The 15,994-nt window shown below is 45.5% G+C and overlaps 1 protein-coding gene across 2 annotated transcripts in view; it reads right to left on the reverse strand.

Annotated features, from left to right (window-relative positions):
- Positions 1-5,347, reverse strand: part of PAG1 (phosphoprotein membrane anchor with glycosphingolipid microdomains 1) — a 111,768-nt gene extending 106,421 nt beyond the window's left edge. The window contains exon 1 of one of the 2 annotated variants that reach the window (XM_071421335.1): positions 5,211-5,347. The gene's annotated coding sequence lies outside the window, so the exon portion shown is untranslated. The remainder of the gene's footprint in view (positions 1-5,210) is intronic. The other variant, XM_071421332.1, reaches the window with a different exon arrangement.
- Positions 5,348-15,994: the final 10,647 nt, after the last annotated feature.

Genomic DNA, 15,994 nt, shown 5'->3' on the forward strand with positions numbered 1-15,994 from the left:
TTACTCAACAATGGGACTAAATGGATCTGAAGTTTTCTTATTAAGAAAAGGTAAGACCAAGTAAAGGTCTTCTTCTCCAGAGCAGGGTTTAATCTTTTTTAAAACAAAGACTTCCTTCTAAAGTAAAATTGTTTTAGAATTGTGCTTTTTATAGAGAAGATCTGAAATCTCGTCCCATGATATGGGAAAGGCAAACATTACACACTCTTTACAAGCAAGGGCAGTGAAACCAAACAGTTGTGTGTGCAAGAAATGCTTTGCACAAAAAGTCAGTAATCTGTTTACAAATGCTGTCATTGGAAACAGTCATCCTGCAAAACTTGAAATGAAACCCAATCCACTGGCAGGCAGTGAATGCCCAGATCTGCAGAACTATGCTTTGAGCTCCAGCTTCCCACAACAGGATGCTGCCAAAGTCACCACCACCACTGCATTCACACTTCAATGACCGTCTGTGGCAGTGTCCTGATGGCCCCAAGGCCACCTTTCACACCCAGCTCAGGTGCTCTGAGCCAGGACCCCACCTGGGGACTCCAGGATGTGTCCTGCAGAGCAACCCCACAGCCAGGTTTGTGCCTGGCCAAGCAGAGGCCTGCCATGCCCAGGTGGCCCAAGGGGAAGGCAGCCAGACCTCCTGAGCTTGGGGAGCTCTTGGTGCTGCCTGCCATGAGCACAGCCAAGGGGGAGCAGACAGCAGGGTCCCTCCCTGCCTCTTGGAGCCAGGTCTGCAAGCTGCCTTCCAGAGGGAAATGTCTGGGGAGACTCATCACATAAGACATTTGAAACTCCACATGGAATGAGCACTTCCTGCCTTTACTGCACAACACCCCAGCAGAAGAGCTGGGTCTCTCACATTCCTACTGCCCTGTCCCCTTTGGGCCAGCATTCACCTCAGCATCTGCACAGCCCCAGGAGCAAGGTCCCCTCCTGGCCTAGCCTGGGTAGACTAAACTGCTCCAATATTGAGAAAACAAAAAATAAAAAGCCACTTAGAAATCCATTTTAGATTTGTTTGCATTAATTTAAAGGGCTTGCTATATATTTGGATGAAAGAAGCCCATTAAGTACATCTATATTTACTTCATTACAGCGTGGCTCTTGAAGTTAGATGAAAAGATTTACCCTGGCCACGTTTGTTTATTCATCAACATCAGCTAGATATATTTTCAAAGGCTCTTCCTCATTGCATTTACATGAAAGCACACAGATTTTTTTTCCCCCAACAGTTGTAAGGCATTCTGAGAGGTATGAAAGGGCAAAAGAAACTTTAGTGAGAATTACAAAATCAAGGAACCGTAGATGCACAATTTCTGCTTATTAATGGAGGTGGAAACCCACTCTTTCCCACCTGGAGTCATTCTTCCCACCCTGCAGATATATCAACAGCAACAAGCTGCAGCTGGATGCTCAGTGCCCCTGACTCAAGCCCCCATAAAGGCACCTGGCACAAACACCACAAGGGAAGCATTAACCCCTCCTGAAGCTCAAGATCTTAAGCAAACATAGCCCCCCCAAGTTTCTGAAGTTTTTCTCTGCACTATGACAAGAAAAATTAGGGTTTTTTTCCCCCCCAGGTGGCATTGAAGATGAGCTCTTCATTACTGCTAGCAAAGTATGAAGCAGAAGCACAGCCTATCAATGATAGAAGCCAACTGTACAAGTCCCAGTTATCTTGGACAGGAACCCAAACATAACTTGGTACTTGCATGCCTTTATTATCAAAATTTTATCCTCAATTTATTTAAATATTTAAATGACATTTATGGGCACTGTCTTTCCTCATGAGTTTACACTTTCCCACGGAAGACTTCCAGAGTGATTAACAATGCTGATCTTTATCCTTCACACTGACTATTCATTCATCCTTTCTAAACGAATACTGCTTACATACGACCCAAGAGGGCTGTAACAAGGCAGTATTTATCTACCCTAATAATCTGCTGTGCCTGCTTTAATTAAAACTGGGTTATATCACATCCATGAAGCACAGGCACACCTCCTGTCACTCGTCATGCACTTCACAGCTGTGCTTGGTGCACCTTCTCAGAGCAAGCTTTGGAGGTCCCACCATCTGCAGCCTGCCCAGGTAACTGAGGGAACAGTGTTGCCAAAAAAACTGCTTCACCACAGAAGAGAAGCAGAATGAAACTGCAGAGAGGTTTGCAGTTTGGGGCCTTGAAGGAGTCACTGAACACCTGCAGGCTGCCATTCACACCAGTTCACAAGCAGGGCACCACTGCTGGCATGGCACATGGAGATTTGGGACCAGGGGAAGGAGTGACTGATGGAGAACCTCTGGCACAGCACAGCAAATCAGAGCATGAAGGGTACCAGGATGGAGATGGGGGAATAGCAACCAAGGACATCTCAACTACCTGTAGTAAATTGGCAGCCAAATCAGGATTCAGCTTCCTCATCTGTGTTGCAGCTTTCACAGGTCCTCCATGAGCCCACATTACTGCATAGTGATTTCAAAATTCAGAGTTTACTTCTTGTAGTATTGCACAAATGAGTGTAAACTGCTTGCCTTTCCACGTTTCACTCTATGCAAGCAGTATCCTATCATATGAACATTTACAAATGGACCATTTTCCCATGGTCCCATGGAAGAAACTTGAGCTTCTCCCCTCACTAGAACTTTTTGGCATTATTATACACAGTATAAGGCAGTAGCAGTACTGATGGCATCCTTGGGATGCTGGGATGGGCAGTAAGCAGCCAGGGCAGCCTGCCTGCAAGCCACAGGCTGTGCAACCTGAGCCTCATCCAGCACCTCTCCCTGCTGGCTCCATGCAGGGCCAGGGCCAGCAGTCACCATACAATCAGCAAACCCTAAATCATGGGAGGGGGCCACTCCCCATCTCAGCTTAGCTACTGGGGATAAGGGTGAGGGGCAGCCCTCTGCTCCCCTTCACCCTGCCTGGGCTCCCTCCCATCCCCAGCACAACCACCACACCCCAGGTCAGCTGCTCCTCCCCACGGCTGCTCCAGGGCTGAGCCACCCTCCCATCCTCTGCCTGAATCCTGCCCCAGTCTCAAGACCTTGAAGCAGAGGCATTGCTGTAGGGGCATGGGTAGTGTTATTGAATGATTTCTTGTTTTAATTGTCACATGGTTTTGAGTCCTCTTGGTCTATTAATCTTATTCTTGTGTTTTATTTTACAGTTTTAAACTATATGGGTTTGGAACTACTTTGAAAAAGCCCTTCAGTTCTCTATCCCCATCCTTACTGGAAATAAAATAACTGTCCTGTTCCAGCCACTGAACTCTGCAGCACTTCACCATGGGCATCAATGAGCTGATAAACTCATTTAACTCCTTTGTGTGTCAATGAAGTTCCCAGTGCCCCAAGAAAGAAGGCTCCTTAAACTAAATGCCACTGCACATCCAACAAGAAAAACTTGATGGCTTTTCTTGTGCACTCCTCAGTGCTTCCTAAAATATAAATTAACTCTCAGATCATCCTTGTTTAGGACTTGGAATCCAGTTGCCACTTTCTGATCAATAGAACTGTAATAGTAGAATAAATTCAGAACTTAAGTTATCTTGTAGTAGTCATTTGTACACAATACATGATCTAAAGCCACATTCACTTTCAAATGCCTGGCAATGAGGCCTATGAGGAGCACTGTGTCTTAAAACACAATGGATTACCTGTTTCTTTTCCTCATTAAATGACATCTCATAAAAGGAACCAAACAAAAGATGGGTGAGTTTGATGACTGTCATATCCCACAACTTTTACTCATTTGAGCAATGCATTGCCTCCAGATCAGGTTCTCATTTGGAAGTTGCAGATCCCAATCCTGAATATTGATTTTATGTTAATAAAAATCTGTGTTGAAATGCTGGTTAAATATAAAACTGCTCTAGTACTTCAGGCCTGCATGGTGTTACACATGCTGTACTATTTTCTTTTTCAATGAGTGCAAAAGACACTCACCCCTTACAGGAGATGCCCCACAGGCTGCAGAATTTGGCCTTTGTTAAATAAACTAAGACCTGAATTAATCACTTTTCCAATCAGGGGAGGCACTTTTGCAATAACAAAGCTATGCACCTGAAAAATTTTTAAAGATGTAAAATAAAACTCCCTGGAATTTGAAATGTCTTGTTCTGCATCACCTAAGAGAAACAAATACAATAACAACGTACTTCCATTTACCTACTGGTATCTTTAGCAGTGTTTGCTTCTACAAATTCTCTTAACAGATGCTGCTCCAATCATCATTTATCTGCAACACAGACAGACTTTGAGAGGACTAAGGAGGATTTGCCTCTGGTTTCACACAGCACACTTGTTTTTTTGAAGTTTAATTTCATTAAATAAGAACCCTGGATAAAAGTTAATCAAGCACAGCTGCTAGGCTTCCTAGGCTGCTAGAAAGGGGGGAAATATTTTCTGCCAAGATTTTTTCTTTGCTCTTTCTCTGTCTCACTCCTTTTCTGCATTTATTGCTTAATGGCTTAGTATTATTTCAAAGGCCGTTCCTTTCACAAATGCATTTAATTCGTGTATTCAGCACCACACACGATATGTTACTCTCCTTATAACCAAATCTCTGAAGGATAGATTAGAAAGAAAGGTTAAAGAGCTCTATCTTGAAAGTGCTATAGTTCAGACACCTATAAATCACTACGTTTGTTTATTTAGCTAATTGCTCCATTAGCGCCCGTAGCATTTCAAGCTGCACAACTTTCTGCTGTGACCGTGGGTCAGTTTCTCTTTTCCCTCTCCGGAGCACTGAGAGCCGAAAGCCCCGCGCAGCACGCCCGGCACTCGGCGTTAGGGACAATCTGCGCTCGCAGCTCCGCTGGACGAGCAGACCCCGCTCGCCCCAGCGACCCCGTCCTCCACGAGACTTTCCAAGCCAAGAGCAGATGCCACAGTGACACAAACTGGAGCCTGTCACTGCCTAATAGGATTTCAATGGAAATCGGGTAACGGGGCTGGCTGGCAGCAGCGGGGAGGCGCGGTAACCCCGCGCCGCGGAGATCCGCGCAGCTGACCCGGCCGGGGCCGGGGCCGTGCCCCGCACCTGTGTCCGCTCCTGCCGCCTGCAGCTCCGCCCGTGCGCAGCGTCCTCAGCGCCCGCAGCGCGGAGCGCGGCAAGCAGGGGTAGCCCCGCAGCGTCCCCGCAGCGACTGCACCAGCACCCCCCAAAACACGGACACGGACACCGCAACTTCGCGCACCGCCCCCAACTCACCGGGAGGCGCCGGCCCTGCGGAGCGGAGCGTCCCTGGATGCCGCCTCCCGCGGAGCGCAGCCCGCAGCGGCGCGGCCAGGGAGCCGAGGGAGGAGAGGCAGCAAGTTGCGGCGCGTCTCTCGTCTCTTCTTCTCTCCTCTCCTTTTCTCTCCCTACCCGCCTCCTCCTCCCCCTCTCTCCCTCCCCCTCCTCCGCCCGGCGGGAGGGTCGGGGGAGGCGGCGGAGGGGCCGGAGCGCGGCCGCGGAGCGCGGCGCGGGCACTGCGCATGTCCCCGCGCCCGGCGGCGGAGCCAGGGAGGCGGCGGCGGCGCCGCGGGCCGGCAGCAAGCGCGGCACGGCACAGCACGGCCCTGCGGAGGCTGCGGGGCACGGCACAGCACGGCACGGCCCTGCGGAGGCTGCGGGGCACGGTACAGCGCGGCACGGCCCTGCGGAGGCTGCGGGGCACGGCACAGCGCGGCACGGCCCTGCGGAGGCTGCGGGGCACGGCACGGCACAGCACGGCACGGCCCTGCGGAGGCTGCGGGGCACGGCACAGCGCGGCACGGCCCTGCGGAGGCTGCGGGGCACGGCTGCCGCCGCAGCGCCTCGCTCCGCTGCCCACCTTGCGGCACTGCCGCGGCCCCGGGGGCCTTGGCCGCCCCCGAGCAGCGGGGAGCAGCTGCGGCCGGGCCGGCGCTGCGGCGGAGGATGCTGCGGCCGCCGCCCCTATTGCTGCACGGGGGGCTGCGCGGCTGGAGGATGCTCCGGTGGCCGGCCTGGAAAGGAGGAAAAAAGGAGGAATTGAAGCATCCTGGTCTTGGGTTTTTGGTTTTTTTTTCCTCGTTAAGTGAGCGTGACTAAAGAGGACAGGTATTTTGGCAAAAGGAACCTCGGTATAGTTACTGGTGGGTTTTTAATGTTGTACCAAGGTCTTTAAGCAAAAGAAATAATCGTATTTTTACATGATGTAGGGAAGCTCAAGGACTGCAAGTGAAAAGCGCTGTAACAGCAAAGGCAGGAAAGGCTGCAAAAGCAAAATACCGAACTGAGATCTCTGGGGATTTTTTTAGGGAAATTGCACAATTACTACGAGTTTCCACCCATATGTAAGGAGTGACTTAACACCCAGTGAGCTCTTTCTTCCTGAGAATAAGTTTAAGCCCCATATGCCATTCTGCAGTAGCAATGCTGTCAGATGCGTTCAAGGTTTGAGTCTAGATCTGCTCTTGGTGTTTTCCAAGCAAGGATTTGCCTTTCCAGGAAAGTGCTGGTTTGTTGCTTGGGGGTTTTTTTGAAATCCAAATACAGCAGCCACCAGCATTTTCATTTTCACCTAATCTTTGGCAAGATTACAGCTCAATGTATTATCTCCATGTGTATCTACCCAATGAATCCTCAGAGCTGATCCTTTCCTCATCCCACCTTTCATGATTGCCAGCTGTTGGGTTCCTCTGTTGATTTGTTAACCTTTTTTTTTTTAATTTTTTTTTTAACCTTCTTTGAGCTCTTTATCCAACAACTTCTGTCTGCACTGGGTGACATGATTAGCAGAGTCCAGCCCAGCCCATCCCAGTTTGTCCACGTGGCCCCTGCCACAAAATGCATATTATTGTAGCATGTAACCTGTCAGTTCCTGTAATATCCAGCTGATGGTTGCCATTTTACCAGTCTGGTGTTGCCTTTCTTCTCTGTTCCTGACATGCCACTATACTGGCACTGTAGCTGACCTAATGATGTTTTTCTCAGACTTTGTTTTCCCTGGTTTCTTTCACCTGCAGTTCTTGCAGAAGGTTCCCATCAAATCATTTAGTTAGAATCAAGAAGACTTTGTGAAACCCCTAACATCTGTATCCACATCCCACATGGTGAGTCTGCAATGAACCCAACTACCCCAGAGAATAACTAACTCTTGCACCTCCAACTGGTTTTGTAGTCAGTGAAGATGTGCACATGTGGAGTTTCGAATCAGCACTTTTGTTCTACCTTTGCATTCCTTCATTCTTGACCAGTGGTTCTCCTGCTCTACTCAAGCCTTGTTGATGTCCTATAAAGAGTGGTAGGCCGTCATGGCCATTTGGTGCCTCTGTAGTGTTTTCAGTTTAAAGTATGAGTTGTGAAATTGTGATTTGTAGGAAATTTTGGAGGCTAACAGTAGGCTGTAGGTCCAAAAAGACTGGAAACAAATGTTCTAGCAGCTGTATCTTTTGGCACAGTTTGATGTCATCAGCAAAATACAGTTTTCATTGAGTCTTGTACAAGGGGTGCACAAAGCATGCCAGTACACTGAAACCCAGAGGAACTCTCCATCTCTTTAACCCTGCTGTAGACATTCCTGACTCCTCCAGAGAGTTAGTTTATTTGGATTTAATTGGTTGGAAAAAACCTTTCAAAAATCATAAGCTTAATCAAGTCCATATACTTGCTTTTGAGCAAGAGTCACTACATGTGGTATAAAAGTGTATTGCCAAAGCAATCTGGACTCTCACCTTAACCTCTACTCCTGCTAAAATGGAAACAAAGCCAAAGACAGTTCCAAAGGAGAGGGGTAGCTTTTGCTGACCTCTTCCTTTCTTTTCTCCCACCTCTCATCTCCCCTTTGCACTCCAGTTCCAAATACTTTTTGGTTTAATTTATCTGCCTCTGCATTTAGAAGAAGACAATATTGGATGTTTCTCTTTTAAATCTGGGGAAGTGGAGTTTGCTCATTACCTAACCTTTATTTGCAGCCCTACTCAGCAGACAGGCTGGTCAGGGAGGTCAGAAAGAAGAGATGCAGAGAATGAGGGACAGGAGCTTGTGATCTCTTGACAAAAGGGAAGGATCAGGCATGGAATCAAAACAGAGGAGTAGGAGGGGGGTCTAAAGGTGGTGGGTAGCTGGTGGAGATAGAGGGATAGGAGCTGCATAGGCAACAGGCAAAGATGAAGTCCTTCAAAAAGGCTGGCAAAAATCAAGCAATCTCAGACATGACTAATTCTGCACTCAACAAGAGTGAAACTCTTCCTTCCTGTCATTTCTGTGACAGGCACTCCCCAAGGCCCCCACTGCTGCTAGAGCTCCATTATCTGAGGCATTGTGCCTCACACCAGTGACACACACTCTGCCACAAGGAGCTTATAGTTTAGCATGACCCAAAATGCAGCAAAGGAGTGCAACAAAATATTTTACAAGACCAGGAGAGGAAGGACAACTGGAGCCTTGGAAGCCTACATTGCCTTTACATTATGTAATGTCATAGTTATATCAGAAGTAAATAACATACAAGTAATGTACACACATAGCAGCAACCCACCCTCCATCTCAGGCCTTTCCACTGTCTTTTTTCTCCCAGTCAAGAATGAGGAAATCCCAAGCACCCTATTTAACCTCTTGTCCAAGGGCCTGTTGTTGTTGGTAGTTAGGGTGGAAGGCTAACACAGGCACAGCTGAAGCACAGCATGTGCTGCTAGGGGTCACAGCCTTTGACTTGCAGCATTCTGGGAGAGCAGCAGTCAGGAGTAGCTGGACACGTACAAGCTCTGCTCTGGCTCAGCCTGGAACAGCCCATCTCTGTTCCTTGTTCTGCCCTGCATTGCACTGTCACAGCTCTTTGCAACTGAGCTGGCTACAGAAGTTACTTTTCAGCTGGACCAGTTCCCAGAGAAGGCATAGAAATTTCTGCCAGCCAGCATGGGAAGAGTGTCAGGGGCAGGCAGGGGGGCAGCAGGGTTTGGAGAAGCTGCTGGAGATGTTCTGCTCCAGAGGCACAGGACTGGCCTCAGCTGTGCTTGTGCAAAGCAGGTTGTTTTACTAAACTGCATTTTCAGATGCCTAAAATAGATTTTGGTATTCAAGCTGGACACCTTAGGTTTCATTTTCCTAGGATGGCAATCACTAAGCCAGCAGTTCACCTCCACCAGATTGAGGAGACCCTGTTCCCAGACATGCAATCCCATCATCTCTCTTTTGTCAGCCCTGCTACCTGTGAATGAATGAAGCCCTTCAGTCACCAGTGTTGGTCACTAACCAAGCACAAAGTGACCCTGAAAGAAACAGCTGCCTGGTTTTCTGCTGTGTCATTGAGTTGTATCAGCTCACAGGCAAATCAAATAAACTCCAGTGCCACCACAGATGAGGGGGCAGGCTCTTTGGCTGGGAAGAAGTTTGAGTTAGAGGAGAAGGAAAAGAAGGAACAAGACTTCCCCCTTATGGCAAGACCAAGCCACTGGATATGCTTAGGTGCTCGCAGATGCAGTTGAGAGGTCAATTTACACGTGTTAAACCAGAAATACACAAACTCTGTAGGAACTGGAAGTGCTGCAGTTTGCTGCAATCCCTCAATTCACTCCTATTTTACGTAAACATGATCCTAGTTCCACATCTCTTATTCATGTAGAAATACTCATTAAAGAAGTTTTAGTAAATAAAATTGGAGAAAAATCGGTTCTCAGCCTGCAGGCTTCTGTACTTTGAGGAAACAAGTACCTTTTGAAGATGTATTGAGGTATGTCCCCTAATTATTATTTGTACATAGTATAAGCAAAACTCATTATAAAGAGAATGCAACTTCAAACCACACAAGTGTAAATTTCATGTGAGTTCCTAATGCAGAGCAGTACCATGGGTTTAAATCAGCATTTTCAATGTCCCTCACCCCTGCCAGTTGCTGGGATGAAGCGTGCCCTACCTGCCTTAAGACAGGGAAGATGTTCATCCTTGCTAAGCTCCCTCTCACCACACACTGGTAAAAAAGTTCAAATAGACTGATGTGTTTCTTTCCTCATGCCAGGCCTGCATCACTTCTAACTGCTCATCCCTCCAGCATGGGCTTTGTCCTCACCTAACAGAGTGTATTATGATATGGCCTGGAGCTACCCACAAAGATTGCAATTACTCCTCTCTGTATTGTTGGCCTGGTTTTCAAGAGGCCTGGGCAGCCCTACTTCTTCAAGGAGCAGAGGGGCCTAAGGATAGCATCACCTCTGGAAATCAAGCCATTAGGGACAAGAAGGGGATGTGAAGGAAGGCATGGGGGCTTGTGGGAAAGCATTGCTTCCATTCAAGGAGTACATCAGGGAGAAGCTGCCACAGTCAAGGGGAGAGAGTAAATAATCGAATAGCACTTTCTTACAGGCCAAAACATTCCGTGAAAGCCTGGATGGCTGCACACCACATCTCTGAAAGCAATGACAAGTCACATTATGGTTGAGGTGTGTAAAATAGTTCTGTCAAAGCAGTGGCTCCTGGCGTGGCCGATTTGACTGAGTGAGACAGGCGTTGTTAGTGCTGCTGCCTGGTTAGTGCTGAGGCCTTGAGGGCAAGGAAACTGTTCTGGCTGAAGTGTTGGACCAAGGCTTCCTCCAAAGGAGAGAAATGTATCAAATGGATGTGGTATTTTCAGGGATGAAAGATGAATCTGACTCCATGTACTTAGAAGGCTAATTTATTATTTTATGTTACTATATTATATTAAAGAATGCTATACTAAACTACACTAAAGAATAGAGAAAGGATACTTACAGAAGGCTACAAGATAATAATGAAAAACTCATGACTCCTTCCAGAGTCCTGACACAGCTGGACTGTGATTGGTCATTAAGTCAAAACAATTCACATGAAACCAATCAAACAATGACCAGTTGGTAAACAATGTCCAAACCACATTCCAAAGCAGCAAAACACAGGAGAAGCAAATCGGGTAATTATTGTTTTCATTTTTTCTCTGAGGCTTCTCAGCTTCCCAGGAGATGAAATCCCGGCAAAGGGATTTTTCACAAAATATGACAGTGACAAATGAACAAAGCCATTGCTGGTGATGCCACCCCTGGGGGTAGCTCACTTCCCTGCTTTCCAGCAAGGAGGAAGGAGAGAAGTTGCTGTGTCTGCTGAGCAGCACCTGGACCCACGTTCAGCCTTAGCAAATCATGCTGCTCCCAGCCTGGGAGCCAGCTGTGGCTTCCTTCACCTTGCCAGCCTTGGAGTGCCTTGCCTTGGCTGTGGCTACTGCTCAGCAGCACAGCTGCAGGGCAGCAGAGCAAGGGCTGCAGTACATCTGCCCAGGACTTTTCCACACACAGCTTCCCACTCAGGAATCCTATTGTCATGAGACATTAGATGTTTTAGGCTCATTAATTCTAGTGACACAATCCAGAAATGTATTTTTAGAGGGAATGAGCAGGTGTCCATGGCAGCATTTTAGCTGACACTGCTGCAGAATTGCTATTCAGGAGTATTTAGTTGTTCTTTGTATCTTGATTTGTTGCTGAAAAATATGGCTGTTCTTAATATTTTACCTCTTCTTAGCTTCAGGAATGGCCTGGATGAGACAAAGGGAAACATTTGCACCCTTGAATGGACTTTGATCTATCAGACTTCCACTAGGAAACTGGAGAAGTGGTTTGATTCATCTGTAGTATTGATTGTAGATGATGGCTGGGAAAGAGAACGAAAATAAGAAATTAAAACTACTGACTGTACCATGTTGAGAAAATATTTTGGTTCAGAAAATTACATCAAAATCATGGGGTTTTTTTCCCTACAAGTATTAGAAATATACATAAAAATTATTCAGTCAGAAAATTGGTTGCTAGTGTTAAAAATAATTGCAATCTATATTCACAGTTACAAACTATTTCATTTTTTTCATACCTTAAATAAAATCTTTAAGGCTGCTGTAATATAATCCTCCATCAATATTTTTAAACTGCTAGGCAGAAATATGTAGGCTCATAGAGCTCATTTTCTAGAAGAAACAATACAGTAAGTGGGTTTGACCCAAAGCCATCTGAATGTAATTACTAGGATGGCAGACTGGTTTCTAATGACAGTCACAAGCATCATGCTTGAATCTACAAATTATTTAGTTTGTCTGAGCTCCCACTCTTTGTATATGTACCTATAAATTTTAGTTTGCTGCAGCAAAGTTCAGGACATTCTGCTGGCCTTGGGAAATTAAGGACTGATTTCCAATTGCTAAATATGAACAAAGATGCTGCTGTATAGAGGCTGAAGTGATCTTTAAAAACATACAAAAAACCCTGTCAAGAAATTCACTACCACAGAGGAGCCTATTACAAATATGTGGTCTGACCACAGGGCAGGTATTTGGAAGCAAATCAAAACTGAGTAGAAAAAAAGATTTTTCAAACTCACTAATACTCATTTTATTAATAGCCCACCTGCTAAGTGTAACAAACCTGAACATATTGTGATCATTAATGCTCTAATGTAGCCTTTTGTCAAAAAAAAAAACCCAAAACCAAGCTTGAAACATTGTTGAAAGACAAATCAATGCCAGTGCTACTCTCACATACTGAGGTAAAAGGTTGATTCTTGCAAAGGCTAGAACACATTCCTTGTCTTTAGGCTAAAAATGATTAATTATTACTCACAAAGACACCAGAAAATTATGGAGAGCAGGAAGGAGTGCTGAGGTCTCAGTCCAGAGCAAGAGCTGTGGTGGTGCATGAAGAGATTTACATTTCTCATGGAGAATACTGCCCTGCTCTGAGACCAAAAATAAGGAGAAATGCAAGCCCTTCCCACCCCAAATAGGAAAGGGCAGGGTCTGTCTAAGTGATTCAAGGTCTGGGCAAGGCTCAGGTCCTGGTGGGGGAAGAGGGGTTAGTGAAAGGAGCTCAGGCAAATGCTCCCTTTGAATGACAAATGCTTCACCACCGTGACTTCTTTTCACGGCTGACTGCATTTAGGAAGAGGTTTGAGGGATTGCAGCCCGAAGCAGTTGACCTCTCCCACCTCTCTTTCCAGGAAGCTGGAGGTCAGATTAGAGGTTCTGAGTTCCATGGCAGCTAAACAGCAGGGCTGGGGTGGGTCCCATGGCCTGTGCCTGACAGGGAGCACCATCCAAAGGGCGGCAGGAGGGGCAGTGGCCACAGGGCCAGCAGCTCATGGAGAGCAGCTGCAGCCACAGGGAACTGGGCTGAGCCAGGCTTGCTCCACAACTGTGATACCACGGAGTCCAGCTCCATGCTGTCTTTCTACCTTTGAAGTCTGAAACAGTTTGGGGTTTTTTTTTTTTCTTTCGGACTTCTCAAATGGCATTGAATTGTCAAGCAATCAGAAGTAAAGCCTGGAAGACCTGAAAAAAATTAATAAATTTTTTGAACATCAAGAATGATTTTTATGGTATGTATATCTCCTGTCTCTGTTGATGTCCTACAAATAAGAAAAATATATTTTAAAAAATAACCTTGAAGTTAATTTTTAATACAAGAACCATAATTAATTAAAACTGCAGAAATTAATTTTGGACTAAATGCATACCTCAGGTATTCCAAGACAGGGATGTATTTAAAATGACAAGCAAACAAAATCCATTACATAGACAGAATAAAATTGAAACAAGTCCTTATTTGAAATACAAAAATGCAATATATATCTTATTTTAAAATAAGTTAGATAAATCATTTTTCTACTTTCTTTTCCTACCTTTCTAAATCTTGTGGAAGCACATATGCCTCAGGCAAACCCTGGAATTATTTCCTTTTTGATAAAAGGGTCTTTCTGTCTTGAAGGCTATCTGGTCAGTAATATAGCTAAAGCTAAACAGGAGGAGGAGTAAAGCTTTTGATTTAGTACAGTGTTAATATTAGGAAAGATATTTAATCTCAATTTTCTGAAGTGTCTTTACTGTCAGATATTACCCTATACCAGTATGCAATATTCACTCTTAAAAATGTCTGCTACCCTCTTTTTGGTGGTGTTTTTTTTTTTTCTTCTTTTTGTAACAAGGTAAATAAAAAACAGTAAGCCAAGTTATTTTCTTGGTTAATATTATCTCACTTCCAAGGGACCTGTTAGAGGGGGATCAGTTGTCCTGTGTTGGCTGGAACAATCCTGGTGTGCAACCCCTTTTTTTGACATCTTCAGGCACTGTTTTCTTTCAGACTGCTTAGCCTGCTCCTGCCTTTGCCACCTTACTGCTCCATGGGGTACCCTCTGGGATACTTTTTGGGGGCTGTTGTCTGGGTGTTTCAACTACAGTAAAATCTGGTTTCCCCATCTCTAACTACAAGGTAGAGTAACAAGAAAAACATAGAGAAACTCCTATAACCCTGTAATCCAGTTGCCATATACAGTGGTTGTTCCCCTCTGTCTTTTCTGCTTAACACCTCTCCTACACCAGCAGATCAATTTCCATGCAGCAATAGTGTGGACATGGCCTGGAAACAATGGAAGAGGGGCAGAGGGAGACAAAATTTTCCTTCTTCCACCTAGCCAGTGGTCTTATCCACAGCAATGGGGACACAGCAACAGAGGCTTTCCCTCTAGTTGCAGCAAGCCTCAGCAGTGCTGAAACAACTCTGCTCCCTTATTCGGTGCTGTGCTGGTGCCACCACTTTTTGAATTAGCATAGCATTTATATCAATGAGCCCAAATAATAATTTTTAAAATTGGGATTATTTTATTGTCCTCAATTCCTCAAACTGGTGACCAGATCTTAAGAGATGATGAAGAAACATTCATGAAGAAACAAATTCTTTATGTATCTGTCAAACTGCAGTGTTACAGCTGAATTGCTGAGTTGTGTCTTGTCTTCTTCATTAGATCCTTTTCCTCCCTTCCCCACTGGCTGCACTGTATAACCATACCACAGAGATGTTAATGTAATTACTGGCCAAGACAAATCAATGTGGGCTTTGAGCTGCCTGGGTGTTTTGTTCATGCCCTCTTTTCTGGGGCAGCCCTTGTACAGCCAGTGCAAGGGAGCAGAAACAGCTCTCTAACCACCAAGTCCTCAAAGGACTAAAGCAATGCAGGAGATCATTTTGCCATTACAGTGGTAGTGATAGAGCAGTTACAATGTCTGCTCAAGATTCTGCTGTAAAATAACATCCTTCAGGACTTCCCAATGCAGCTTCAGAAAATGTTGCTCCACTTTCCTCTTGAGGCTGATTTTATGAAATCAGAAGCAAATCCTTAAAGAGCTTAAGATGATAATGTGGTTGGGTTCAATTTATGAGAAGTCTTTCTTGTGTTTAGGTGAGTGATTAAGGATTTGCTTTGTATAAATTCACATGTCTCTGTCTGCTGGATCAGAGTCAGGTATTGCTTTGTCTTTGTTTCAGAGTGAGAAGCTTGTGTCTCCAGGCCTGCTGCCCTGCACCACCTTGTTTGACAGCATCCATCAACCATGGGCACAGCTTGAGGGGCAGACAGTGCTGGAAGGTGCCAAACAGGGGTCTGTCCTGGGCTTTTATCACCCACCTCCCTCTTGGGCTGGTAAATATTCCAACACTGACTTCCTGAGAAGCTGCCTTAGCTGGGAGCAAGGGCTATGGAGAAAGCTGGTGTTATTTCAACCTCAAGAATTAGTATATTCAACTGAGACAGACTGTGGTGTCCAACATTTAGCTGGTGTAATTTTATATACACATAAGCCTGGGTTTAGTAGAGCTGCTAGGAAGGAAGGCAGGAAGGAAGGCAGGAAGGAAGGCAGGAAGGCAGGAAGGAAGGAAGGAAGGAAGGAAGGAAGGAAGGAATCTTCCAGTAACTTTGTTGCAAAAAGAGGAAGAGCACCAGAAGGTCGTCAAAGATTATAATATTATTGGGGTTGAAGAGACTGCCCTTTGAGAAAAATTCCTGTAGGGCATTTCCATGTCAGCTCATTACTTGTGTGTGCTTGTTATGAAAATTATCCTTGTTTTTCCCAGCATTGAGGGTTCAATTTCTATTTTGTGACTCAGTTTTGTATTTGTTGCCATTTCATAAGATGCTCTATCCCTGTAAAACATTGTAGTCTGCTGGTGCTGAAATGCCAGAAGGATTTGTAGTGACTTCCACCAAACCACCTGAAAAGTAGG

This window comes from Agelaius tricolor, unplaced genomic scaffold (genome assembly GCF_023055355.1).
Source record: "Agelaius tricolor isolate 1412-34295 unplaced genomic scaffold, bAgeTri1.0.p SCAF_2, whole genome shotgun sequence".
Taxonomy (NCBI): Eukaryota; Metazoa; Chordata; class Aves; order Passeriformes; family Icteridae; genus Agelaius; species Agelaius tricolor.